At 43.0% G+C, this 27672-nt stretch overlaps 1 pseudogene; it reads left to right on the top strand.

Annotated features, from left to right (window-relative positions):
• Positions 1–22282, top strand: part of LOC131410385 (large ribosomal subunit protein eL8-like) — a 38177-nt pseudogene extending 15895 nt beyond the window's left edge.
• The last annotated feature ends 5390 nt before the right edge of the window (positions 22283–27672 follow it).

The following is a 27672-nucleotide window of genomic DNA, read 5'->3' as shown; positions in this document are numbered from 1 at the left end:
AAAATTTAAGCCCCTAGATTACCAAGAAACTTCACCCAGCTCCCAACCTCATCCAGACTGGCAATGAGAGTATAAATCATGAAGCCTTAGGGAGGGCCCAGGATCAAGCCCAGAGGTACTCCAGCATTTAGAGGTCAGACTCAGAAAGAGAAGAAAACAAAGGAAGCCAAGAAGGTGTGCTAAGCAGGGAGAAAAGAAAACAGAAGAGTGTGATGTCACAGAAAAAAAGAGAAAAGAGTGTGTCAAGAAAGAGGGAGTGGCTAACTGTGCCAAATACTGCAAGAAGCCAAATAAAATGAGGACAGAGAAGTGATGACTGGATGTGGCAAGAATGGAAGGCGAAGAAGCGGAGGCAGTGATTACAGAAAGTTCTTTTGAGACTGTGAAGGGGGCAGAGAAATAAGGTAGAGGAGATAATGGATTGGGATCAAGGGGGAGTTTATAAATAAAAGAGGTACTATATACTAGAGCATATGTATGTTCTATTTAGGCATAATTTAGAGAAGATAGAACCTTACAATGCAGAAGAGAGAGAGGTGAGTAAGTTCCCTCCAGGTGCCAGGTCCTTGGGAACGTGGGAGGGATGGATTCTCTGACTGGAGCCAGGACATGCCACCAACTGTAACAGAAGGAGTGAAGAATAGGGGGCCAACACAGGGGGATGGAAGACTGCAGGTGGGGAAACAGGGAGGTCCAGTCAAAGGTTGTAAGTTAAGGTCATTGGTTGAGAGTAAGGGCAGGAATGGAAGTCTTGATAGTGTGAGGGAAGGCCAGGTCTGAAATGGTCACTTGTAAAGTGGGTGATATTAGTGATGTTTAGTGACTCTCAGCATGAAAGTAAAGTTCTCTTTGCTTTCACCAGATTTCCATGTCTTAGAGAAGAATTACTGTGTTTGAGTACATTGGCTTTTCTGAGGAGTATAAGCTGTGGGCACTCGAGAGCCTGGTAGAGCCCAGAATGTCAGTGCTCAGTGGCGTAGCCCAGATGGGTGTGGGCAGGACAGAAAAGAACTGAGGTGAGGGCATCTTTATGCTTGGTATGAAGGCCATTGGCCATTGTCCCTTGTGCCCCCTTGGCCCTCTGAAGAAAGGAATATAGAGGTGTGAAGTTCTGGGATCCTACACCCCTGACTATGTCTAACGCCCTGGTTTCTGACAAGATGGGTAAACTTAAGATATAATCATAAGATATTTACTTTTCTACAAAGTAAAAATAAAAAACTTTGTTTTAAAAGGTATCCCTTGATTGCATTAAATGGGGTTGTTTTAACTGGGTCTTATATACAACAAAAACTGTACAGATTTTTTTAAACAACTTTATTAAGATATAGTTCACATACCATACAATTCACCCAATTAAAATGTAAAATTCAGGAATTCTTAGTATATTAACAAAGTTGGGCAACCATTACCACAATAAATTTTAGAACATTTTTACCACTCCCTAAAGAAACCCCAAGTCTTGGCTATTGGATGAAGAAGATGTGGTATATACATAGAATGGAATACTGCTCAGCAATAAAAAAGACAAAATCGTGCCATTTGTGACAACATGGATGGACCTGGAGGGTATTATGCTAAGTGAAATATGTCAGACAAAGACAAATATGGTATGATGTCACTCATATGTGGAAGATAAACAAACACATGGATAAAGAGAACGTATTGGTGGTTACCAGAGGGGAAGGGGGCACGGGGAGGGTGAAAGGGGTAAAGGGCACATGTGTACAGTGACAGATGGAAACTAGACTTTTGGTGGAGAACACGACGAAGTCTACACACAAGCTGAAACATAATAATGTACACTTGAAATTTACAAAATGTTATAAAGCAATATGACTTCAACAAAATAATTCAAAACAAAAGAAACCCCATAGGCATTAGCATATGTGGCCTTTTGTGCCTGACTTCTTTCACGTAGTGTAATGTTTCCCAGGTTCACCCATGTTGTAGCATGTATGAGTACTTCATTCCTTTTATATCAAATAATATTTTATTGTGTGGATACATCACATTTTATTTGTTCATTCATCAGTTGATGGTCATTTGGGTTGTTTCCACTTTTAGATTACAGATATTTTTAAAACAATTCAAAACACAATTTCTCGACTCACTGCTCCAGTGGGAAAATGCACACCAGACTCACTTTGGTTAAACCTGTGTTCGTGGCTGGAGCCGACAGGAGCCTCCCACACCTGCCCCTCCCTGTGAGGTCATGCCACAGCAATGTCAGTTATTAGGAATAATGTTCAATTAGGACCACACACTAAATGCAATGTGAGCCTAACTTTTCTTGACACACTTGTCAATTTGGCTTTAAAATCTACCCTAAGAAAATGACAATCAGACCTGACAGGCCACAATCTAGCTTCGGTTAGATCTGGTTTTTGAAAAACTCCATGACTCAATGTTGCCCCATTGTGCAACATTTTTCTAATTTGATAAATTGACCTTCATTGTATGATCAGATAGTCACATGAAAAATATTGATTTTGCAACAGATTATAGTTGCATCTTGGAAACATCTTAATACCAGGTGCAGGAGGTAAAACTTGTTTATTTAACATCAATTTAAGGCAAGTTTCCCCCAAAGACATGATGAACAACAGGTGGGTCCTAGTCCCTCGAAGTTCATCCACTTCCCAGGGGCCTCTGTGCACCCTCAGGGTGTCCTCCTGTTTCTCTGGTTTCTCTCCTGCTGTTGGGGCCCACGCAGAGAAGACCAATGGAAAGCAGATATTGCGCAAAGATCAGCAGGCCTAAATGCTGACTTTCCAAATCTTGGGCAATGTGAAGATAAGGTTACTGCAAGTGGCAAGCCTCAGTCTACTGGAAAAAGAAAAACAGAAGCGACTGTGTTCTCTGGAAGGCAAGGCTCTGAGTGCAGAGTGTCTCATGCTTTCGAAGTAGGAAAGTGTCCACAGCTAATATTTGGATGGGCCCACATCACACATCTTTCTCACTGAAGCCTGGGCCTGTCCCATCAGAGACAAAGGGCCCTTGCTGTGCACCTGTGGAGAGGGGAGTTTAGCTGAGGAAGGCAGGGCCAGCCTCTTAATGCTCTTCTTGTTTTAAGCAGAGTTTTGTAAGGGAGCGGCTCTGCAAGTAAAGCAGAGCATGAGCGTTTGAGCCTGGAGTGTTTTGAAATACGTCTGCTCTAGAAAGCCTCTGTCACTGGGCCTTCAGCTAGGCCTCATTCCCCATTTCTCCACCCAGGACTGCTGACTCTTCCATATGCCGCCAACGACAACACTGGCCAGTGGAAATGAAGTATTTGCTGATCCACGAGACTGGGGTGACAAGGAACTTTCACTAGTAGAGAAGGCGAGGGGAAAACAGAAAGAAAACACTCGGCATGGTAGCCTCCTTAAGAGTATCTTCTGAAGCTTGTAGCCCAGCACAACAAACACTCACAAAGGCATCAGGACTGTGCTAAGCACTGGGCATCTCTCAGAGAGCGCACAGACGGCAGTGGGGTCAGAACACAAGAAAACGTGTGGCAGTGGAAATACAGGTGAGCACAGGAGTACGACTGAGCAAGGGGTGATGAACTGGGTGCAGGAAAAGGAGGGAGGCACAAAGTGATGACAGTGGTAGGTTTTTAAAAGACAAGTAGTCACCCCATAGATAACATAAGGGCACGAGGATTGGGGGAGGAGGGGCAGCATTCCAAGTCAAGGAAATAGGACAGGCGAAGGCCGGGGCAGGCAACAGCATGACGTGTGTCAGCGCGTGGGTGTGTGAGCGTGAGTGAGCATGCTTACTGATGTTTAGTGATTATACGACTGATTTGGTGATCTGATCTGCAGAGTCTTGTGGACGTGTAAACACTTCCCCTATCAACACTCGTCACTTTTTATTAAAATTCGTTTTTAGCTGTCAATCTTCTCAGTAGGTTATAAAAATCATGTCTATCTTGATTAACCTTAAGAAGATTTGAATAAATGGAGAGACATATTCCATGTTCCTAGATGAAAGAACTTAATTTTGCAAAAATATAAACATTCAAAATTAATCTATACATTTTTAATGTGATCCCAATCAAAATCCCAATGGGATGCTTTTATAATGTGATTCTAGACTTAAATTCCATCTGTACAAATAAATATAAGAATATTCAAGCAAAAATTTTAAATGAAGAATAATATTTCAATAATAATATAAAACTGTAATAATAAAATGGTGCTCATGTAGGAATAGTTAGATCAACAGACCAGAGTAGGAAATTCAGAAACAAAATTAGGTATGTATGGTAATTTCGTTATTATAATGGATTAGACAGTAAATGGTGTTGCAATAACTGACTTGTCATTTGGAAAACAATTCACCCAAATGGCTTGTGAAGTGTTCAAGTCAAAGTCAATTGTCAGCACACACAGCAAATGCATCTGTGAGTTCATCTACAAGCACAGTGGTCTTTCACAGCCCGGGTCACATTAGTGTGTAAAAAGGAGGAAAGTGTGTTTTCTGGGTATTGGCCCATTCATTTGCCCAGTTCATACGCCCAATAGTCTTGTGTTTTGTCGAGAAGTCTTGTGTCATCTGTGTGGGAGCTGTGTTATATGAGAGTGTCTTTTTGGAGCACACGGGGTATAGTGGATAAATGTCCACCCTCTAACAGCTGAGTTTATATTTGGGGAGAGGCTGGTCCTTCTCTGAGGGAAGGAAAAAAGTCAACCAAGGACCAGATGCAAATGAAAGTTACAATGAATTCACTGGTGGGGTTTCTTTGAAAGATTTCAAAATGAAAGATTGTGAAGAATTTTATTCAGTTCGTTCAACAATACAATTTCAAACAAATTCCATTATGATTAGTTGAGTGCCTAGAAAGGAGAAAGAAAAGGATAGGAAGAACTTTTTAAAAGAAGCTGCTGAAAAAGTTCTAGAGATGGAGGGTGGTGGTGGTTGACAACGAGATGAATGTACTTAATTCCACTCAACTATGCACTTAAAATGATGTTTTATGTTTGCCACAGTTTAAAAAAAAGAGCCCGGAGGAGAGAGAGCACGGAAGGAGAGCGCAATAGTGGGGAGAGGGCGTGCTCCTCTCTCCCGGACCTTGTTCCCACTCCTGTGACCCCCTGGGCTGCCCGAGGCCCATGATCTCCGTTCACAGTGCCCCCCTCCTGGGCTGGCACCAGCGCATGGCACTTTCTGATCTGTTCCACGTGCCAGGAACTCAGCTTAGTAAAGACGGTTTTTCTCTTTCTCTCTTAGGTTGCTCCCTCCAAGCGACTTGTCTGGGTCTCTAGAAAAGCCTTCTTAGACGTGGGCCGGCATCTGACAACCGGCACCTCCGCGCAGATGTTTGCGCAAACGCATTGGTTGTCATATCTGCACTTGTCAGTGTTAGTGGCGGTGTAGGGGTGGCAGGGCGGAGTCCTGGGGGGGGACAGAGACTTGAGAGATCACAGCAGGTGTCCCTTGGCTGCTCTGTCCCCATCGCTTACGGCTTGCCCTCTCACAGCACGTGCTGCTGTCTCTCCCGGACCCCTGACTTGCGGGCGCTCGCAGCCCGGCCTGGGTTAGACGCCTCTGTTCTGTGCTCGGGATGCGGGTCCACAGCGGTCGCAGCGTGCGTCACTCGCATGAAAGTGCCTGATCTGCGACCCTCTCCTGTTGCACCTGAATCTCTTTGAGCGCAGAGACCGACGTGTATTCAACTCCGGACTCTCATCCCCGTCGATGCCTCACGTAGAGAATGCCCTCAAATTCTTGCTGAAAGAATGACGCTCTTCCTTGTAAAGCCTTGCTGGCCCTGAGGCGCAAGCGCCGCAGCAGGCGCGCCCGCCCGGGGCACCGCGGGGAGGGGCGGCAGGTGCGCCTGGGGCCCGCGGGCCTCTCCCCAGCGTTTCTGCCGTTTATGGGGTCTACACACATGAATCATTGTCACTTCCTCAAAAGGAGAAATTATAATGTAAATATTTACATCCTGTAGAGTCAAGTGTTTGCATTTTCCTGGAGTTTATGGATATGGAGACATATGTATAATATAATCTTGTGAAGATTTTAAATGAAAGATGTAGAGAAAATAATGAATAAATTGCAAAGTAATTCACATTTTATTTTTTCTTACCAATCATACAACATTATTATTCCTGTTATCAGTGAGCAAACTAAAGCTTATCGATAAAGTAAGGTTAAATGACTTAGGTCTCATGGTTGCACGTGAAAACGTTGTGATTCAAGCTGGAGGGTCAGACACCGATGTCCGTGTTTCTTTTTCAGAGGATGCATTGCGGCTAGAATAAATCAATCATTAATGATCCATATCAACAAAGGAATGCAGTGTATTTGAAAAAAATGTAATTATTATTTCTACACCCATTAGCCCCAATACTCACTAAAAAATTAGAGGTTTAGGGTGGGGCAGAAACTCTGGCATTTGGTCTCATCTTGCATAAGCTTTCTTTGTAGAAATATTTGAGAAAAATAAGATACACTCTCTCAAACATAAATTTTATACGGGTTTAAGAAATCAGCAACATATAGTTGAGAAAGACCAATGCTAATTTTAATTTTTTATGGTTATATAAGCAATACATGTGCAGGAGAGAAAATTAAAAACAAATAAAGGTGTATAAAGAAAATGGTAAAATCCCATATAATCCTGTTAACCACAGACAACATTCCGGCACACTGGAAGATAAGCATATGTTGAATGAGAAAAGGCATTTCCTTCCAGTCTCTTTTCCAGTGTCACCTGTATGTTGTTTACATAATTGAGCCCATATCATGTCATATCTTTTTTCTGTGTAACATTTTATCACAAGTGTAGCAAATGTGAATTGCGGCCCACAACTCAGGAAAGCAAGAGATACAACTTTCTTTTTCTTACCCATTTCTCTCTATTTTGAGCCCCTGTTTGACAGGAGAGTTGACACTTTCTCCCTTGTCTCCAAGTTATGCTCTGGTTCCTGAAGACTGTCCATTGTCAAAGCGTGAGGTGGGTGGGGGGCAATCTGTCCCCACCATCAGTGCTCCAGGAGCCGCTGACATGGTACCAAGGCCTCAGGGCTCCCTGCACCATGGTGGGGGGGGGGGGTCCCAGGAATCTGCCTGGTGTCAGCTTCAGCATCTCTCCCTGGAGTTGCATGCAAAGATGTGGGCCCCGGGGCACTTTGTTCTCTCAGATCTTTCTGGAGATTTAGGGCACAGGGCCCTCTGGTGAGACCCACTGATGTACATTAAAAAACAATACTACTGCGATGAGTAGTTGTAGAATCTTTCTGTAAAATCTTTGTCAAAAGTTCTGTTATTTCCTATGATAGATTCAGAAGGTGGAATCACAGAGACAAAGAGTAGGAGGATGTTACCCTCTTGATGGGCTTATCACATTGTCTCCAGAGAACACCAACCTAGTTTCTGCCATCAAGCGGTGGGGGCACCTGCCCAGAGAACCCTGGCAGGCCTCATCGCTCAGTACGGCCTTCTTTCAGCAAAGAGATGACTTTGTCTGTTCGCCCCCTGAGCTTTATTTCCTTCAGTTAGAAGGTCAACTTTTACTGAGAACCCATTCAATGCGAAGCACATATCATTGGGACTTAAGGATTCTGAGCCTCAGTTTCTTCATGGTCAAAAGAGGGCAAAGACATCAGGCCCATCCTGCAGAAACGAGAGCTGAGGAAGGTGGCAGGGCTGCATAGGACCCCAGTTCTCTCTACAAAGAGCTTGATCACTAGGCAGGTCACAGAACCTTCATGAAGAAGGGTCTTAAAGTTCACTTAGTCCAAGCCTTCCCTCTACATGAGGAAACAGCACAGAGAGACCAGGTGCCTGTGGTCAGGGGTGCAGCCTGGACTGAATGCCTTCCTCCTCTGAGGCCAGTATTCTTTCCATCTGTCCTCACGGGAGCTCGGCCTCACCCCCAGACCCAGAGTGGACGGGAGCACTGTGCCCTCCGTCCTCAGACAGGGGACCTGGGGTCGCTTGCTCACCCCTTGTACTCTAGGGGACACACTTCTCCGGTCAACCAGACCTGCTCCTAGGACAGCAAGGCCTCATCCCTGTACTGAACAGACAGGCCTACACCAGAAAGGCAACATGGCTCTTCAGAATGGTCCTTTTGCTGGGCTCAGGTGGCCACTCCAAACTAAGGGCTCCCTTCTGTCTTCCTGCTCCCACTTACAACATTTCCTGCTTTGCACTGAGACACCTCAGTGGAGCGGGTAAGCAATTGAGGAGTTTCTAGCACCACTCCTGGCCTGCACTATTTACCATATTGGTTCATATTTATGGCGGTTTATTTAGGACAGGGTTTCCTCATTAACAGTTTCCCTTTTGCCTAGTTTCTTGGCCAGCTCCAAAGGGCTCTAGAGGCCTATTCATCACCACTACAGCTTGAACTGCTAAACAACAACAACAACAACAACACACACACACACAATCATGAGTGCTCCCAGTATTTGTAACTTTGGGATTTCTTGGGGTGTGACATTTTGAAGTTATTATCTTGTGAGATGCTTTTCGTCTTTTTTTTTTTTTTTTTTTTTTTTTTGTGAGGAGATCAGCCCTGAGCTAACATCCGCCAATCCTCCTCTTTTTTTTTGCTGAGGAAGACGGCCCTGGGCTAACATCGGTGCCCATCTTCCTCCACTTTATATGGGACACCGCCACAGCATGGCTTACCAAGCAGTGCGTCGGTGCGCGCCCGGGATCCGAACCAGCGAACCCCGGGCCGCCACAGCGGAGCGCGCGCATTTAACCGCTTGCGCCACTGGGCCGGCCCCTGCTTTTCGTCTTTTAATGTGGGAGGAAACCAGCCCTTACTGGGTCCCTGTGTGCACAGGCACTGAAACAGGCACTGCATATAATCTGCCTTTTCTTTCCCATAACTGTCCTTGGTATTCCCATTTTACTCATCAGGAAACCAGTCAGAGAGCTGAAAAATAGTAAAACCAAGATTGAAATTCAGGTCTAACTAATATTTTTTTCTGCTGTGTGATGCTGCTGCTTCTAGGAATGTTATCTTAAAGCATTTGCACATTCTGAAGTGTGGTTCTGTTCCAAGTGACAGTTCACTCCCCGGGAACCAGAGCTTCAGTTTGACATTTAAAGTGGCTAATGAGAATTTATTAGTATAGTTAATAGCTGTTTCCTCACAAGTTGTGGCATAAAGGAACATGGAGAAGAGAGAGTCAGGAGGTTGTTGGGTTTGATCTGCTAAGGCTCCTAAGTGGAAACGAGTTTCATTGGGGTGAGAGTCATGGCATGATGACAAGGATAAACAAGGGAGCAACAGTAAGCCCATCACCAGGGCCAGGATGAAGAGTCCAGAGGGAGAGTAACAAGAGTGACCGTGCTGAGGTACTGAGGTGGGGCTGGTAAGTGTACTGAATTAGCTAGAACTTGTTTTACTAGGAAAGAAAGCATGAGCCGCTTAAGTGACCTGAATATACGCCTACACCTACAAATGACCTGAGGCAGATAATGCTACCTTTATGACTCAAATACTCTCTTTATAAAGTGGGAGACATAACCTTGTGCTAAGTGATGCACTTCCACCACTTCCTAGAGGTGTTGGGAGAGCTTCCAGAGAGATTTCTTAACCTGTAAACCTTGTTATACCCCATATACAATTCTCTAATTATTTATTTCTTGCACCCCAGAACTACAGGAAAAGATTTCTGACATAAAACAGAAATTACACAGAGTTACCTGAGTTAATTCTACAATTCAGTTTCTACCCAATCCAGTACCCTTATTGGTTATAGATTCGTAAACGAAAAGGTCTTAGAGATGACTCAGTCCAGCCATGGCAAATGTCCGGCGTGCACGCCGCACCCCCAGTGTCCAGTGCCCAGGTGGACATCATCATTCCACATGAGCACTCTCCCCTGAGCCTGACCACAGCCTCAGAATCCTTCACCAGCACCTCCACCAGCCACTGCCAACTGACTGCGGCTGGCATCTGACTGGAAACCTATTTGCCACCCTGATCTAGTCCAACCCTTTGCAGTTCCAGAAGAACTGGAAGCCTGGAGAGATTAAATGATGAAACTAGGGTCTCACAGCTCGTTAGTGGCAGAGCCAGGACTAAAATCTAGGCCTCTGACTTCTTGCTCCACATCCATGTCCTTCTTATGCCTTTAGGGCTAGTGAGACCCAGCTCTACTAAACAATTCATTTATTCAATAAGTAGTTACCCAGAACCTACTATGTAGCAGACATTATGCCAGATAAATGACTGATCCTCCTAGATCCAGTGGGAGAGGAATTTCATAAACCACAGGCCTTTCTTCACTTAGCATGGGTTGGATCCAAATTCAGCTAGACAGACAGATGGACGGAGATTATGGCATCCCTTCTTCCAGGGACTTGAGAAAACTTTCTCAAAAAGAAGTTTACAAAGTTAATAATAAGATAAGTAGTGACTGCTACCCACTACTAGTAGTCTTGTTTGTGTGTTTTCTGTCTCTTCTGGTCTTTTCCTGGGCATTTTGTGCTGAGAATCTGTATATAGAACATGACTATACATAGTTTCGAAGGAAAAACTATTATGGAAGGAAATTGAGTACCTTGTTCCAAGTCTTATATCAAAGTTTAGGAGAGAAAAAAGATCTAATCATCATAGCTTTTGGTTACACGTAAATTATCAACCATGAATATAATGTCAGCTGAAGGTCAACTGCATTCTCTTCCCGCTGGTTATATTATAGGGAAAATAGCATTGAACTAGGTATCAGAAGACCGGGGTTCTAGTTTTGTTCCTCCCTCAGGCAGCTTGTGACACCAGGTGAATCACTTCAATATTGCTGAGCCTCTGACTTTGTGCACTGTCTGCCTGGCAAGGTTGTTATTAGGATTAACAGCAATAATAAAAGCTCCCTCTGCTATTGTAATTTACCAGTTGCAACACTCTTTCACAACAACCCTGAGAGGTGGGTAGGGCAGTTTTAATTACCCCCAATTAAAGATGAGGAATCCACATCTCAGAGAAGCGAAGTAACTTGCTCAAGGTCACCCAGTTAGAGAGTGGTGGCTGTGGGAGGGAGCTTTCTGCTCTCTTGTGTGGGCCACATTCCCCCGCATGCTTCTCCCAGGGAGGCAGCCATGGTGGGAAACCCCTCCCACACCTCGTGGTGTCGTGGATGCAGAGGGGACTGAGAAGCCTGGAGATATTTGAGTGGCTCTTGACAGGTTTTCTGGGTGTGGACATTAGGACGGGCGTTTCCAGTGAGAAGTGCCTCTGCGGCGCTTGCAGACTCCATATTTGTCTGCTCCCATGTCTTTACCACATCAGTAACTGTCTCCATGTGTGTCCTCGATTGTGTTCCTCTAAAAGGCACAACACCCACACATGCACACACACACACACACGAGCCACTAAATTGCAATCATAAATTTTAGTGAAGGGCCCTATATCAAAATCCTTAGATAGTAATCAGCTTATTAAAGAATTAAGTCAGTCATGTCCTATTCAGAGGTTTTTGCAGCACAATGTCTAGGAAAAGACCAGAAAAAGAAATAGAAAAAATATACCAAGTGGATGAGGAGTCTCTTTCTGTGCCCAGCTGGCTCTGTGGTGCTGGTAGACATCTTAGATCCGGCAAGGTGGCAGCAGGGACCCCAACTGCCATCTCCCTGACTCTCTGGGAGTCTGTACCCTGAGCATACCTTTCCCCAATGCAGACGCTGTTATCCTGTGCTTAATGAAGTCACTTTGTGACTCACCACCTCCCGCACTGGGCCAGAGGGAGGGGCTGCCAACAGACCTGACAAATGGCAGTGTTCTCCACTCTTGGCTTTGTCAGTAGACAGTAACTCTAAAGCAGTGGCTTGCAAACTTTTAAATATGTGTGTGTGTGTGAAACAAAAAAACAATATGCTACATTTCACATAATTTGAGATTTCCTAGCCTATTCTATTTCACATAAATGAAATGCTGGTTGCAACCTAATGTATTGATTTTATGACCCTCCAATGGGTCATGATCCACATCACCAAGAGGCATCTTTCAAAGGGCAACCTCATGGTCCCCTGCATACCAGAGAGCAAACCCCCACTGCACAGGAGGGGAGCCCATGCTCAGTGCAGGGAAATGGTCAGCCCAAACCCCATACTGCAGCTCAAGGTCCCCTTCACCTTACATTTTCTTCCCAGACCCTTCTCTCCACTCACTCCCGCCAAGCCTGACCTCCTAACAAGCCTCTCTGCCTCTAGGTGGGGTCCTCTACATTTACCCTTCACTGACCCCCAGAACGATTTTCTGAAATAGAAATCTGCCCCTTTCCCACCCTTCCATGACCTCCCTCAGCTCCATCACCTGAAGGAGGAAGGCTAAGCTCCTCAGACGGCTCCTGAGGTCCCTATAACCTTGGTCCTACCTCCCTGCAGTCTCAACCCCTACACTCCCTTCCTCTTCCTTTACACTCCTACTGCGCCACAGTGCATGCCACTTCATGCCTCCATGCCTCTGTTTATGCACGTCCCTGTTCTTCATCAGGCTGGCGCTATTCAGTCTGACACTAGATCGAATTGCACCTCCTCCAGGAAGTGGACTCTGACCCATCGAGGTTGCCCAGCCACCTATTTTGCATGATCTGTGGTCCTCTGGGCACACCCCTGTGTGAGTACCTGCTCTGGTGTTGCCTTTCCTGGACAAGCGTGTAGGATGTGGGAGGGGTAGGACCCTGGGCAGGACAGAGAAGATTGTTGCTTGCTCATGGGCTGTGGTGTGGAGCTGAGGGAAGTGACTTAACAAGTAGCATCTTGGGGGAGAAAAAGAAATCAAAGCCAGAAAGACTGTCCAGCTGAGTCATGAATGGACCAGGGCTGGCTGAGAGGGAGAGTCCAGATACAGGGCAATGTGATCGACCTCAAGAAACCCCAGTAACCAGAGAAGGCAGAACAGAGAAGGTGAGCAGTTGAGCCCAGATCTGGCTACTCAAAGTGTGGTCCACGGACTAGCATTGCCTGCAGCTTGTTACAGATGCCCTAGCCCAACCCAAAAAACACTGGTCTAGAGGAGCTTCCCTGAGCTGAGAGTGAACCCCCCGGCTCTTTATAGGAGTCTTTACCCTGTACTTGGCTACCCTGAGCGCTCCCTGGGCTGTGCTGAAATTTTCTGCCTGCAGGTCTGTCAGCTCCCAAGATCAGGGGCTGCTTCTTGTGTGTCTTTGTGTCCTCAGTGCCCCGTCTGTCCCCGTCACACCATGTGGGCACATTAGCATTCCTGCATACACCAGGACAGAAATACTTCCCACAGGTCTTCCAAATTGGCTGCTAATGGAAGAAACACCTTAGTCAACTTTGATTCCATTTCCGCTACTTAAAATTGCTATAAAATCAAGACATGCTCATTGTGGATGTCTTAGAAAATAAAGATTAAAAAATTCATCCATATTCTCACAATCCAGAGACAACCACTACTACATTTTTACAGCATTTCTTTGTGAAAAAAATCTCCATGGATGTTTATTATTACTTATAAGTAGTTCACATCACATTCACGTAATGGGCTTAAACGTAAGAAACATGTTCTATTGCAACTCCCTACATACATATAACAGAAATAAAAGTTCTAGTAAGCAATACTCATCTTTACTAAATACCATACTCTTTGATGTTTCTTACCCTATTATATTCCATTCCATTAAATGAAAATAAAATCCTTATTGCAATGAAACTGAGCTCATCTTACTCATATCCCATCATTTCCACTCCACTGCAGAAAAACACTTCATCTTTCTTTCTTAGGGTAACTTGGCCTCTTCTGATTTAACATAGTTTGTCTTAGGAATTTTTTTTATTGTGATAAAATATACATAACATAAAATTTACCATTTTAACCATTTTTAAGTGTTCAGTTCTGTGGCATCAAGTACCTTCACATTGTTGTGCAACTATCATCACCATCCATCTCCAGAACTTTTTTATCTTCCCCAACTGAAAGTCTACACCCATTAAACAATAACTCCCCATAATCCCCTCCCCTCAGCCCCTGGCAACTGTCATTTGACTTTCTGCTTCCATGAATTTGACTACTCTAAGAAACTTACTCCATTGTATGTATATACCACCTTTCATTTGTCAATGGATTCTTATTGCTTCCACATTTTGGCTATTGTGAATAAGGCTGCTATGAACATGGGTGTACAAATATCTGATCCAGTCTCTGTTTTCACCACTTTTGAGTATATACCTAGAAGTGGAATTTCTGGATCATATGGTAATTTTATGCTTAACTTTTTTGAGGAATTGTCATACCATTTTCCACAGTAGCAGCACCATTTTACATTCCCAGCAGCAATGCACGAGTGTTCCAATTTCTCCATATCTTCATCAATATGTTATTTTCTGATTTTTTTATAATAGCTGTAATTTGTGTGAGGTAGTATCTCATTGTGGTTTTGATTTGCATTTCCCTAATGATCATTGATATTGAGCATCTTTTCATGTAGTTAATGGCCATTTGTATATCTTCTTTGGAGAAATGTCTTTTCAAGTCCCTTCCCCATTTTTTTAACTGGGTTGTTTGTTTTATTTTGTTGAGTTGCTGTCTCAGGAATTTACTCAGTGAAGTCAGGATTTATCCTCACTCCATTAGAAAGTTCAGATTCTGTGGCCCTGGCGTCTGCTGTGGTGAGGAAGCAGGGGCCAAGAAGGTGGTAAATCCCCTGTTTGAGAAAAGGCCTGAGAATTTTGGCATTCGACAGGAGATCCAGCCCAACAGGGACCTCACCCACTTTATCAAGTGGCCCCACTACATCCAGGTGCAGTGGCAAAGGGCTATCCTCTATAAGCAGCTAAAAGTGCCCCTCTGTGATTAAGCAGTTCCCCCAGGCCCTGGACCGCCAAACAGCTACTCAACTGCTTAAGCTGTCCCAAAAGTACAGACCAGGACAAAGCAAGAGAAGCAGCCGAGATCGTTGGCCCAGGCTGAGAAGAAAGCTGCTGGCAAAGAAAATGACCCCACTGAGAGGCTATCTGTCCTTCAAGCAGGTGTTAATACTGTCATCTCCTTGGTGGAGAACAAGAAGACTCAGTTGGTGACGATTGTGCATGATGTGGATCCCATTGAGCTGCTTCTCTTCTTGCCTGCCCTGTGTCGTAAGATGAGGCTGCCCTACTGCCCTGTCAAGAGGAAAGTCAGGCTGGGACATCTAATCCACAGGAAGACCTGCACCACTGTCACCTTCACAGGTTAACTTGGAAGACAAAGGAGCTCTGGCTAAGCTGGCAGAAGCTATCAGGACCAATTACAGCGACAGATATGAGGAGATCCATGACCACTGGGGAGGCAAGGTTGTAGGTCCAAAATCTGGGGCTCGCAATGCCATACTGGAAAAGGCAAAAGCAAAAGAACTTGCCACCAAAATGGGTCCAATGAACACCTTTGAGTTTTCTGTACAAAAAATGAAAAAAATTCTTCAAAAAAAAGTTTCAAGTTCTCTCAATTATTTTGCCTTCCCCCTTTCCTTCTCCCTGGGGTAGTATCTGGGTGCAGATGTAGGCTAAGGCAAGCAGCTGTAATAAATATATCCCCATGTATGTATGATAGAAGTTTATTTCTCTCTCACGTCATGTCCTAAACATTCTAGGTCAGCTGGTGGTATTTTCCACAAGAGAATTGAGGGAACAGGCTCTTTCTAGCTCTTGGTGCTGCCATTCTCTAGGACCTCTTTATCATCCATATTCAACTGTGAGTGGGTAGAACATGTGTGTGGAGGGGCATACCTGCTTCTAGAAAGCCCTCACCTGGAAATGCAGATACCACTTGTACTCATATTCTGTGATGTAGACCCTAGTCACCTGCTAGCCACATCAGCTGAAAGAACAGCACAGCTCAGACCCTATTTAAGAAGGAGTCTCTACAGAAATCCAAAGACAACAGGGGAGATAAAAACAAGGACACTAGAGGAAATTTAAGCCTCTGACACCACAGCTACAGCAAACAGTAAACACAGCTTAACTCCTAGCCAGAGAAACTTAAAACCTCACACCAAAGACCTATTTACCTCAGCTCCTATTACCTGAAACATCATGTCCACCTTTCAACAAAAAATTACAAGGCATACTAAAAGACAAAAAAAAACACATAGTTTGAAGAGACGGCACAAGCATCAGAACCAGACTCAGCTATGGCAAAGATGTTGGACTTATCAGACTGGGAATTTAAAACAGTCATGATTAATATGCTAAGGGCTCTAATGGGAAAGTGGACAGCATGCAAGAACAGATGGGTAATGTGAGTAGAGAGATAGAAACTCTCAGAACAAATCAAAAGAAAATGCTAGAAATAAAAAGCATTGCAACAGAAATGAAGAATGCCTTTGATGGGCTCATCAGTAGAGGGGACACAGCTGAAGGCAGAATCACTGAGTTTGAAGATATGTCAAAACACAATTTCAATTGCTTTTTATTTTGTATTTGCCATTTGTAGTTCCTATTCTATAAATTGTCTTTTTCCTGCTAACTTAAGCTCTGTGTTGAAACAGAGCTTGGGTCAACATCTGATCCTGAGAGAAACACTTCACTACAATGTGTGAGCACTGGAGGCAAGTGAACAAACACACACAGAAAAGAATAAGACGAGGAAACACTAAAGGGGGAGAGAAACAAAAATTAGAAATTAGATTAACAAAGTGTGAGAAGATATGGAGACCAATCACAGGAAAAGAAAAAAAATAAGTCAGAAATATAAATCCACAAATAACTCAAGGGGAAGGAATGAATTGAAAAAACAACAGAGTAAGAGTCCCCATAAGTCATATAAATCAAATAAAAAATAGGATCATTAGAATTGATGTTCAAGGATGCAGGGAAGTACACGCAAATATACAGAGCAGGGGTAATCAAAAGTGCATGTGGGATTATAATGCAGGTGTGTAGACGGGCACGATAATGTTGTGATAAGAACATGGCCCCTTGTTACACTGCGGTTGGGAGTTCAAATCCCAACCATGTCTCTTATTAGATGCATGAACTTTGTTAAGTAAATTAACTTCTGTGCCCATATTCCCAACTCTCAAATGGGGAATATAATAGATAATATAACAGTTCTTACAGCACTGTTGAGAATTAAATGAGTCGGAGCATATAAAGTACGTAAAAGAGTACCTGGCATGTAACAGTTTAGCCATTATTATTACTACAATACTATTTTTCAGACTGCAAGATTCTGGAAAACAGGGACCATATCTTGCTCCTTTTTGTATTTCATCTAGCCTACGGCCTGGCACACAGTAAGTACTCATCAAATGCATACTATTGAGTGAGGGAGAAACAGTCTTACAACTATCGCTGAGACTTGGTGGCCTTGAATTCAATAGTAGAATAAGAGCTTCCTTTCTTAAAGAAATGATTATAACCTTGGAGAAAATGTTCACATAATTTTAGAATTTCCATTGTTAAGGCAAGGCAGGGAAGACTAAGGAGTTTGACATACGCCCTAGACTTTAGAAAGGCAGACTAATTTGATTTTATCACCTGAGATACTAAAAGATGAGATATTCCAAAGTGGTGCAAAAATACTGAAATGTGTAGTTCTTGCTGCAATTGCAATGTATACAATTGAGGATAAGAAGGAGAGAACATCTCAAGAAATAAATACAACTATACACGACCCTCTCTGATGAGGTGAGATTTTAGAGGGTCTTGTATACGTGAGAGTGATGTGGAGTAGTAAGACTAGCGTCAAGTAGGAAATTGAAAATTATGGCTGCAAATACAAGCTAAAATCCAACACAGAGGACACTAAAGAGATCAGATTTTGCTTCTTGCTTATTGCTGCTTGCGGCTGAGAGTAGACTGCTGATAGAAAACAAATAGAAAGTGAAATTCATTATCTTCTAAGTAGTGTCTGTCTGCTATGTTAAGGGGAAACATTTTTAGACCGAAAAGTGCAGAAAGAACTTTTGTAAGGAAAATTGAAATTCAATGTCAGTAAAGAGATTAGAAGAGATTTCACAAAATCTCAGAAGAGAAACGAGAGCCCCGGGGTTCCTACAGGGCTTTGTAGCACACTGGCCGAGCGCCTCGTCCCCCAGCTGGAACGAACACAAACATCCGAACCCCAGACTTCTAGTCCAGAAGGAAAAAGCACCTGGAAGGAAGGTAAGAAGTCCCTCCCACTGTATCAGGATGCAGGCAGGAATAAGCTGGTAAGGACTATAGGTCAGCTCTGCCAGCATGCAAATATATTTCAGCAAACAAGGAAGAAAAGGCAGGAGAGAGAGGAAGAAAGGGCAAAGTAAAGGAAGAGACAAAGAGATCAACCTAAGAGAATGTAACTTGAGGAGCAGAAGTAAATTCCTCACAATTGTTCCATTCCAAAAAAATCATTTAATAAGAATATGAAGTCAACAAAACAGTCAAAATGGAAAAAAACCAAAATTAGAGAAAGAGATTAGAAAGGAAATTGGCAGACATAAGGAAACACGTGGAGGATCAAGATCTCACTGTTCATAAATAGATTCGGAAAGCAAAGGGTAGAACTAGATGCTGATGGAAATGGAATTACCAACAAAGTTGGAAAGGTTTGGTATATCCCAGAGCATGCCAGTGAAAAAGACATGAAAATTACACTGGAAAGAAGCTAATAGATATGAGTCACAATCAACACAGTGATCGAGGTAGAGAATGCACAAACAGAACAGAAGATGCTGTCAAAGATACAACACAAGAGCATTTTCCTGAAAAAGAAAAAGAACAGAACTTTGCACCGTATTTCAGAACATTTTGATATAGAACACTCAAGTACAGAAAAGCTACTGGATTTCAAGGTAAAGAACGGATTCTTAAGACATCAGACAGAAAAATCAAAACACCTACAAGGCCAAAACCAAAATCAGTCTGATCTCCAACTTGCCTACAGCAACATTCAGTGCCAGGGAGGCTGGAACAGTGCCTGGGCGTCCTGAAGGAAGTTGACCCCAGGGCACTGTGTCCACCCAAAGGCCACAGAACAAAGGCAGCAGGTTGCTTTTAAACAATTTCTTTGTTTAAATTGAGGGTTATTTTTAGGAAATAATATCTCTTGCAGTGAAGAAACTTTGAAGTTTCAAAAATTCCTTCAGTTTAATTTTCTTCTTTTAAATTCAAGTAGAAATAAATTTAATATTTTTTATTAATAATGACATTTTAGGATGATTATATCTTTATACAAATGTTTCTCTCCATTTGTCCTTCTGTTTTTTTTTTTTTTTTTTTTGCTGAGGAAGATTCAGTCTGAGCTAACATCCTTGCCAATCTTCCTCTGTTCTGCACGTGGGTCACCACCACAGTATGGCTGATGAGTGGTGTAGGTCCAAGCCCAGGAACCAAACCCGAGCCGCCGAAGTGCAGCATGCTGAACTTAACCACTAGGCCATGGGGCCGGACCCAGTCTTATCTTTATGCACAGGGAGATGTCCGATATAATGTTCACCCAATGTTAACAATAGTCATTTCTGGTGTGGAATCAGGGGGTGATTAAAAACTGTAACATTTCTATTTATTGCTTTTTTGTATATAAAGATCATAAACTTTTTTTATAAAACATTTTAATAAAAACAATGGAGTGATTTTTCTTAAAAAAAGATACACTTGGAAGCAAAATATGCCAAGATGGTAATAATGGTTAAATCAGATGGGAATATGGAATGTTAGGGTTTTCTTTTTTCTTTTTTATTTAAAAAGTTTTAAGGAGACTCTAATAGAGTTCAAAGCTGCTCTAAAACTATTCAAGCCTCCTGACTTGGACAAACTGCAGCCTGGGGAGTCACTGTAGCCAAGATAACTCAGTGAATATGAAGTTTTAGAGACAATCAAAGAAAATAGGGAATAGCTGGAAAAGCCATATTTTGGAAAATGTGAATAGAATTTTCAAAAAGAGGGAGACAATAGAGTTTTCAAGCCATACTCTGTGAATTGACATTTATCTGGAAAGATTCTATAATGGACTTTTAATGAGACACTTTATGAATACAAGTAGCCAACAAGCATCCAGTTAAAAAAAAATAGTCATGTCAATCTAATTCATTTTTTATTTTTGATAGACTTGCCAGAAAAATCAAAGAAGCGTGTAAGTACACTATATCAAGACTTCAGCACGATGCCTTGAGAATCATACAGCCGGGAATAGCACAGACAGGCGGAGTAATAACTGCTTAAAAATACTGTACTCACAGGACAGGGATTAGAGACTTGATGTCGCCCGGGAAGGGGTTTGGAGTGGTGCCCCATGGGGCTCTGTCCTTAGCTTGCTCCTGTTCAGCTCCAGTTTTTCACAAATCTGAAGAGCTATCCAACAAGAAGATGGATTGCCAGTAAGGACCAGCCTAGGATGTTCCAGGGTAGTTGCTTTTTGTACGTTGTCTTGGTATCTCATCACGACAAAGCTACACAGAGGGCACTGTGTTCCTCTGTTACAGATGAGAAGAGGACAGCTAACTGTAGGTTAAAAAGGAGACGAAGGGCCGGCCCTGTGGCTTAGCGGTTAAGTGTGCGCACTCTGCTACTGGCGGCCCTGGTTAGGATCCCGGGCGCGCACCGACACACCGCTTCTCCAGCCATGCTGAGGCCATGTCCCACATACAGCAACTAGAAGGATGTGCAACTATGACATACAACTATCTACTGGGGCTTTGGGGGAAAAAAAAAGGAGGAGGATTGGCAATAGATATTAGCTCAGAGCCGGTCTTCCTCAGCAAAAAGAGGAGGATTAGCATGAATGTTAGCTCAGGGCTGATCTTCCTCACAAAAAAATAAATGAATAAGTAAAACTGTTTAAAAAAACAAAAAAGGAGATGAAGATGGGGTCAGGGTTCATGTGAGAAGGCAGGACATTGGCCATCAGGAGGTCCTGCAGGAGGCATCCCTCTAGTGGGTGAGTATGGTGGGTTCCACTCTGCCCCACAGTGGTTCTGCTCAGGGGGAACCCATGCCAGTTGAACTCACCTGAGACCAAAGTGTGTACAACAGACACCAGTTCAGTGGTGTTCACTGGGGGATGTGCATTTCTGGGGACCAGAACCCTCCTGACCCTCTATCAGTACTCTTGAGAAGCCAGCTTATTTCTGTGTTTGGACAGTTGACTGATGTGTGTGTAATAAAAGCAAAAGGGAAGCTGTCCATATTGAGGTGAAGGCTATTTTATTCAGGTCATGGTGAGGCTTGTTCCAGAAAGTTCAATCGTCTTGGGTGCAGTATCTCTCTTGCCCATAACACACAGTTTCTGGCTTCCCTTTTCTATGGTCCAGGCTGACTCATCTCTTTTGGTCACACATTTGCTCTCTGAACAGGTTACTCTCAAGTTCCTTAGGATTCTGCTTTCCAAAATTACAATTCCACTCTAGGGCTGCTTCCCTGCGATTCTGGGCCAATCTGGGGTATGGATTTACTCATTTCGCTCTTAAAGAACAGGATTATTTGTAAACAATGCTCCACATATTACAGAAAGGTTCCACAAGATTAAGTACCATGGCTATCCAGTGTTGCATAGCTAGTAAGCGGCAGAACTAGAATTTGAATTCAGGTTAGTATGACCTTAAACTATGTTCTTCCCACTACACAATACTGCGTGTGCCAAAAGCTAGAAACATAGACAATATATTGAGAAAAAGAACTGGATTAAAAGAAAATTAAGATAAATTAGAAATTTTTTCTGAATCTATCAGAATGCAGTTTATTAAGGGCAAAGGTAAGTTCCTATGCTTAAGTTCATACAACAAGCTGCACGAGTATAGAGCATACACGCCAAAGAAAAACAAACTTTTTTGTTTGTTTTTGGTAAACTCCACTGGAGTTACACCAATGACTTTGCCCCCACCTTGCCCCTACCCCCACCCCAACAAACACTTAAGTTCTGTCATAGAAAGGTAGCGCTCAGATTCCACGTACGCTCAGCCTGCATCCCGGCTCCCCAGGGTACAGCCCCAGGCTGGGCAGCAAGTTTCAAGCTGTACACAGGGGGTGTGTTCTAGGCAACCAGAATGACAAAGGGACTTGATCTTCTGGTGTCTGAGGAATCTTGGAAGGCCTAGGGGTATTTAGCCTGGAGAAGAATGATACCTGTTTTCACAAATCTGAAGAGCTATCCAACAAGAGGATGGATTGGCACCAGGACCCAAAGGAGGAATTGAGAGACCAATTTCCACTCAATCTAACAACTAACCTCCTAGAGAAACAGCAGTACAGGGGGTTGGCTAAGAGTGTGGCTTCAGACTCCAACAGACATGGCTTTTAATGCCAGCTTCACCTCCGATTCTGTGTGCTGTAGTGTGTCTCTTCACCTGTGGAAGGTGATGCTGACAGCATCTCCTTTAGGATTGCTAAAGGATTAAATGAGAAGTGGATTTAAGGGGCTTGGCACAACCCTAGACAAAGAGTAAGTGCTCAATAAGTGTCAGCTACTGCTTTGTTATTATTTCTTTTTATTTAATCCACATTTTACACTTTATAATACACTCACATTTATATAAAAATTTCATGTTCACAAGAACAAAAGGCAAAGAACCTCAAAGAATCAAAGCAGCTGCATCATCGACTACATTTAATAGCATTAATACTGTTGTCTCCATTCTCCACTTTCCAAATCCAGAAAGAGACTGTAAATGCCAGCCCACACATGGACTCCATTTTTAGGGGTTGGAGACTGTGTGGAGTTCCGCACACATCTGGTTTCTACAGAGCTGAACTGAGATTCCATCACGTTCCAGGCCAGATTAGCTAGAAGAAAGCCATCCATTACTGTTTGATTTTCAGTGCTGGTGAAAGACAAGCTTCCCAGGGTTTCAAAGCCAGAATTCATGGTCTGTGTTTCTGTACTGTTCAACCGAACTTTGCTTTCTAGAGCAGGTATGTTTTTTAGCAGTAGAGATTCCTTTGGTTTGGGTCTCTGTGTCAGATGAATCAGTACTCATGGAAAAGCTGGAGTGTTTCCATATACTTCCCAGAGACAGATGAGGGCTGCTGTCTAAAACGAAATTTAAGTCTGTCTGTGCCTGCGTGTCAAACATTTCAAGGCCTAAGAAGTTAGAATTTCCCCCCGCACTGTGGAACTGGGCAGAGGTGTCTGCCCGTGAGAAGTCAGTTGGGTCTCTATGTCCAGTGATTGCAACACTGGCTCAGTGGTCACGTGCTAAGCTCACTCTCTTCAGTTTGAGTCTGGATATTTGAGGCTGAAAAGAACTCTGATATCAAAATCTATTGCGAGACTCTGGGTTGGGCCAGGTGAGAGCTGGGAGTTGGGTGTTCCGTTACTATTTCTCATCTTTAGAGCAGCCCAACGAAGCAATGGAGAGATTCATGACCACTTTTCAAAGTCTTCCAAAGTTGAGGCCCTCCATTTCTAGTTCAAGACCTAATTTAGGAAGATTTACACAACTGAAAACACTACATAAAATATATTAACAAGAGCATATCAACTTAAGTTCTTGATAGCCAAATGGATTTTTGCCTCCTAAATATTTTTGAATTTATTATTGATAAAATACTGGATTAGGTGAGAAGACACCATCTGTACTTTTCCTGTGTTGCTTTTGGGGGCATGATTTGACCCAGTGCATATCTGAATCCACATTCTTACAGAGTTCTACTGAGCTCCCAGTGTGTTATCATTACTATTGATTCAATATTTTCATGATTCTCAGTTTTTGTGGTCATTTGTGTGAAATGGGGCCTAAGCGTTTGGTTTTTCTGCTTGAAAAGCTCATCAGTAGACTGTGGTAACTATGCCATTTACTTTTTCTTAGAATGATGGTGACAAAGGAAAAATTGTGACAACAATCATCAATATTAATAAATGAGCATTAATTTGCATTCTGAAGTATGGAGAGGGAAGAGAAAAATGAGTTACTGTTTAATAAAATGCTGTTAGATTCCTTTCTGGGGTGATGTTGTGGGTTTTTGTTGTTGTTTATTTCTTTGTTTTTAGCATTTTGTTTAGTTTTAGGAGTTAAAATATGAATCACAGAGTAGCTGTTTCAGAGGAACTGAGAGTCTTTGGCCTTTTAATTTTGTGGGGTTTTTTTTTTGTGTGAGGAGATCACGCCTGTGCTAACATCTGCCAGTCCTCCTCTTTTTTTGCCGAGGAGGACTGGCCCTGGGCTAACATCTGTGCCCATCTCCCTCCACTTTATATGGGACACCGCCACAGCATGGCCTGCCAAGCAGTGCATAGGTGCGTGCCCGGGATCCCAACCAGTGAAGCCCGGGCCGCAGCATTGGAGAGCGAGCACTTCACTGCTTGCGCCACCCGGCTGGCCCCTGTGGTTTTTTTTTTTTTTTTAATAATCATGGACTCAACTTTGAAACAGCTGCGTATATTTCCTTCATAAATAATGAGCAGTTGTGAAAGCAACATCATAGGTGACTTTAACACACTTTACTTAATGGGATTCCTTCTGTTGAGGGTATAAAATCTTCCCCAGAGAAAGACAGAAAGTTGTGACACTTCCATTCTTTAAATCAGGCATTTCTATTAAAAGTGTAATGGTGTTTAAAAAGGAGGGAGCGAGGACTTCATACCAAATAGTCACCAGAGCATTTAAGTCAGGCAGCATTTATTTCTAGCAAGGGTGCTCTCTTCACCACGCATCTGGAATAAACCCTCCTTTTAAAAAAATGACTGAGAAATACCATTTCAGGAAAACTGTACAATAGGGCCTGGAAAAGGGATGATGTACACAAGAAAAGGTTCCCTGGTGCAGGGGTCGGAGGGATGCGGTAAGACACAACCTCAGCTGCCGTCTCTGTTGAAAATGCAGCTGCCAATAGTAAGAAAGCCCCAGAAGTGGGCGATGTTCGGCGGGGCACACCCTCAGCTGGGCTGCTCTGTGTTCAGCCCTGATTTCGTGTTTAGATGACCTATTCTAAGAGTGGGGGACCGAACCAAATCCTTAGTCACACGGTTAAAATAGTAGGAGGACATCCCAGGGCTGGCATTAAGGAAAGGTAAACCATTTTTGTTTAAAATCCTATTCAACCTCAAATCAGAGTTTGGAAGTGACTTTCTCAAGGCAGCCTTACTGGGCATAGGCAAGGCCTGTCAGGAGACAGGAGACGGCGTAAACGGTGGCTGCAGATGTTTTGGGCCCAAGGTCAAGTCAAGAACACAGTCTGGCCCCAGCCCAGGAAAACCGTGCCAGCCCAGGCACAGTGGGGCTTCAGACCCCTTCAATCGTCTTAATTAGATCAGATCAGGAACCAGGAGTTACTGAGCATGAGCAAGACAGGAAGGAGCGGAAGGGCATTACAGCGAGGGGTCATCATGGTAGAAGCTTTTACTTCTAGCGGACACTGGCAATGTCACTCCATCAAGTCACTTACTTTAGAGTCAAGCCTGCAACCTTTTGGTATAGATGGAAAGGAAAAGCATGCACACCAGTGGTTCTCAACTGTGCTTAAAAATCAACGGGGTGCTAGTTAAAAATGCCGACTCCTGATGTCACCCCCAGAATGACAAGCACCTGGGGAATTCTGCTGCAGGTGGTATGCAAACCAGATTCTGATAAACGGGATAATTCTTGGGGCCCGGATACGTCCCGAACCCACATGGGGGTGGCACTGAATTTGACACCAATGCCTCAGAGGTACAGAATCTCTTGCCCTTGGAGAAAATTGCTTTTCTTTTGGGCATCTTAAGCACTTCTTTTATGGAAGAGGAGGCAATACGAGACCTGCATTGCTCTCTTTTTATAGAGAGCAAAGAAAAAAGTTGGAAACTAATCTTGTTTTACTTTGGGGTGAAATGAAGAGTGGTAATTGGACCTTTTGTTTTCTTTGTCTTGATTGTCCATTTTTGTAAGAAAGTGAATACCAAGCAAAATATGAATGGATGTAGAAAATTCTGCCTAACTCAGCAGTATCTTTAGAAGTAAATACCCAGCTAGAAACCGAAAAATCCCCAGGGACACACACCATCTGCTTTGCACAGTGGGGCCAACGTGCAGCCACCGCAACCTCAGACACCTCCCTTCCGGGTCAAACACGGCGCACGTGACAGAGCTCAGCAGGAGCAGCCCTCGTTGTACCAGATCTCTGCCTTCACATCTTTTTTTAAAAACAGCTTTATTGAAATACAATTTACATACCAAACAATTTACCCATTTAAAGTGTACCATTCAGTGGTTTTGGAAATACTATGTTATTAATTTTAAAAATTGTGAAATACATATAACATAAAATTTGTTATTTTAACTATTTTTAAGTGTACAAGTCAGTGAGTGGCATTAAGTACACTCACAGTATTGTACCACCGTCACCATTATCTATTTCCAAAAGATTTTCATCACCCCACATGGAAACTCTATGACCATTCATCACTAACCCCCCATTCTCCCCTCCTCACAGCCCCTGGCAACCACCATCCTACTGGCTGTCTCTATGAATTTGCCTATTCCAGGTACTTCATATAAGTGGAATCAGCAGTACTTGTCTTTTTGTGTCTGAATTATTTCACTTAGCATAATATTTTCAAGGTTTATTCCTGTTGTAGTATGTATCTGACCTTCATTCCTTATTAGGGCTGAATAACGTACCATTGTATATATATACCACAGTTTGTTTATTGATTCATCTGTGAATGGACACTTGTGTTGTTTCCACCTTTTGGTTATAGTGAATAAAGCTGCCATGAACATTCACGTACAAGTATGTGAGTTCCTGTTTTCAATTAATTTAGGTATATCCCTAGGAGTAGAATTGCTGGATCATATGGTAGGTAAGTCTATGTATAACTATTTGAGGAAACAACAAACTGTTTGCCACAGTGGCTGCACCATTTTACATTCACACCAGCAATGTACCAGGGTTCTAAATTTTCCATATTCTCATCAACACTTATTTTCCTTTTTTAAAAAAATTATAACCATCTTAGTGGGTGTGAACTGGTATCTCACTGTGTTTTTTTTTTTTTTAATTTTTTTATTGTGGTAACATTGGTTTATAACACTATATAAATTTCAGGTGTACATCATTATACTTGTATTTCTGCATAGATTACATCATATTAACCACCCAAAGACTAATTACAATCCATCACCACACACACGTGTCTAATCATCCCTTTCACCGTCCCCCATCCCCTCTTCCCCTCTAGTAACCACCAATCCAGTCTCTGTCTCTGTGTGTTTGTTTGTTGTTGTTTTTATCTTCTACTTATGAGTGAGATCATACTGTATTTGACCATCTCCCTCTGACTTATTTTGCTTAGCATAATACCCTCAATGTCCATCCATGTTGTCACAAATGGCTGGATTTCATTGTTTCTTATGGCCGAGTAGTATTCCATTGTGTATATATACCACATCTTCTTTATCCATTCGTCCCTTGCTGGGCACTTAGGTTGCTTCCAAGTCTTGGCTATTGTGAATAATGCTGCAATGAATACAGGGGTGCGTGTATCTTTACGCATGCGTGTTTTCATGGTCTTTGGATAAACACCCAGCAGTGGAATAGCTGGATCGTATGGTAGTTCTATTCTTAATTTTTTGAGGAATCTCCATACTATTTTCCATAGTGGCTGTACCTGTTTGCACTCCGACCAGCAGTGGATGAGAGTTCTCTTCTCTCCACATCCTCTCCAACAATTGTTGTTTCCTGTCTTGTTAATTATAGCCGTTCTGACGGGAGTGAGGTGATATCTCATTGTAGTTTTGATTTGCATTTCCCTGATAGTTAATGATGTTGAACATCTATCTTTTCATGTGCCTGTTGGCCATCTGTATATCTTCTTTGGAGAAATGTCTG

This window comes from Diceros bicornis, chromosome 9, assembly GCF_020826845.1.
Source record: "Diceros bicornis minor isolate mBicDic1 chromosome 9, mDicBic1.mat.cur, whole genome shotgun sequence".
Classification (NCBI taxonomy): Eukaryota; Metazoa; Chordata; class Mammalia; order Perissodactyla; family Rhinocerotidae; genus Diceros; species Diceros bicornis.
Note: the sequence above shows the minus strand (reverse complement) of the source record. Positions and strands in the feature narration are given on the sequence as shown.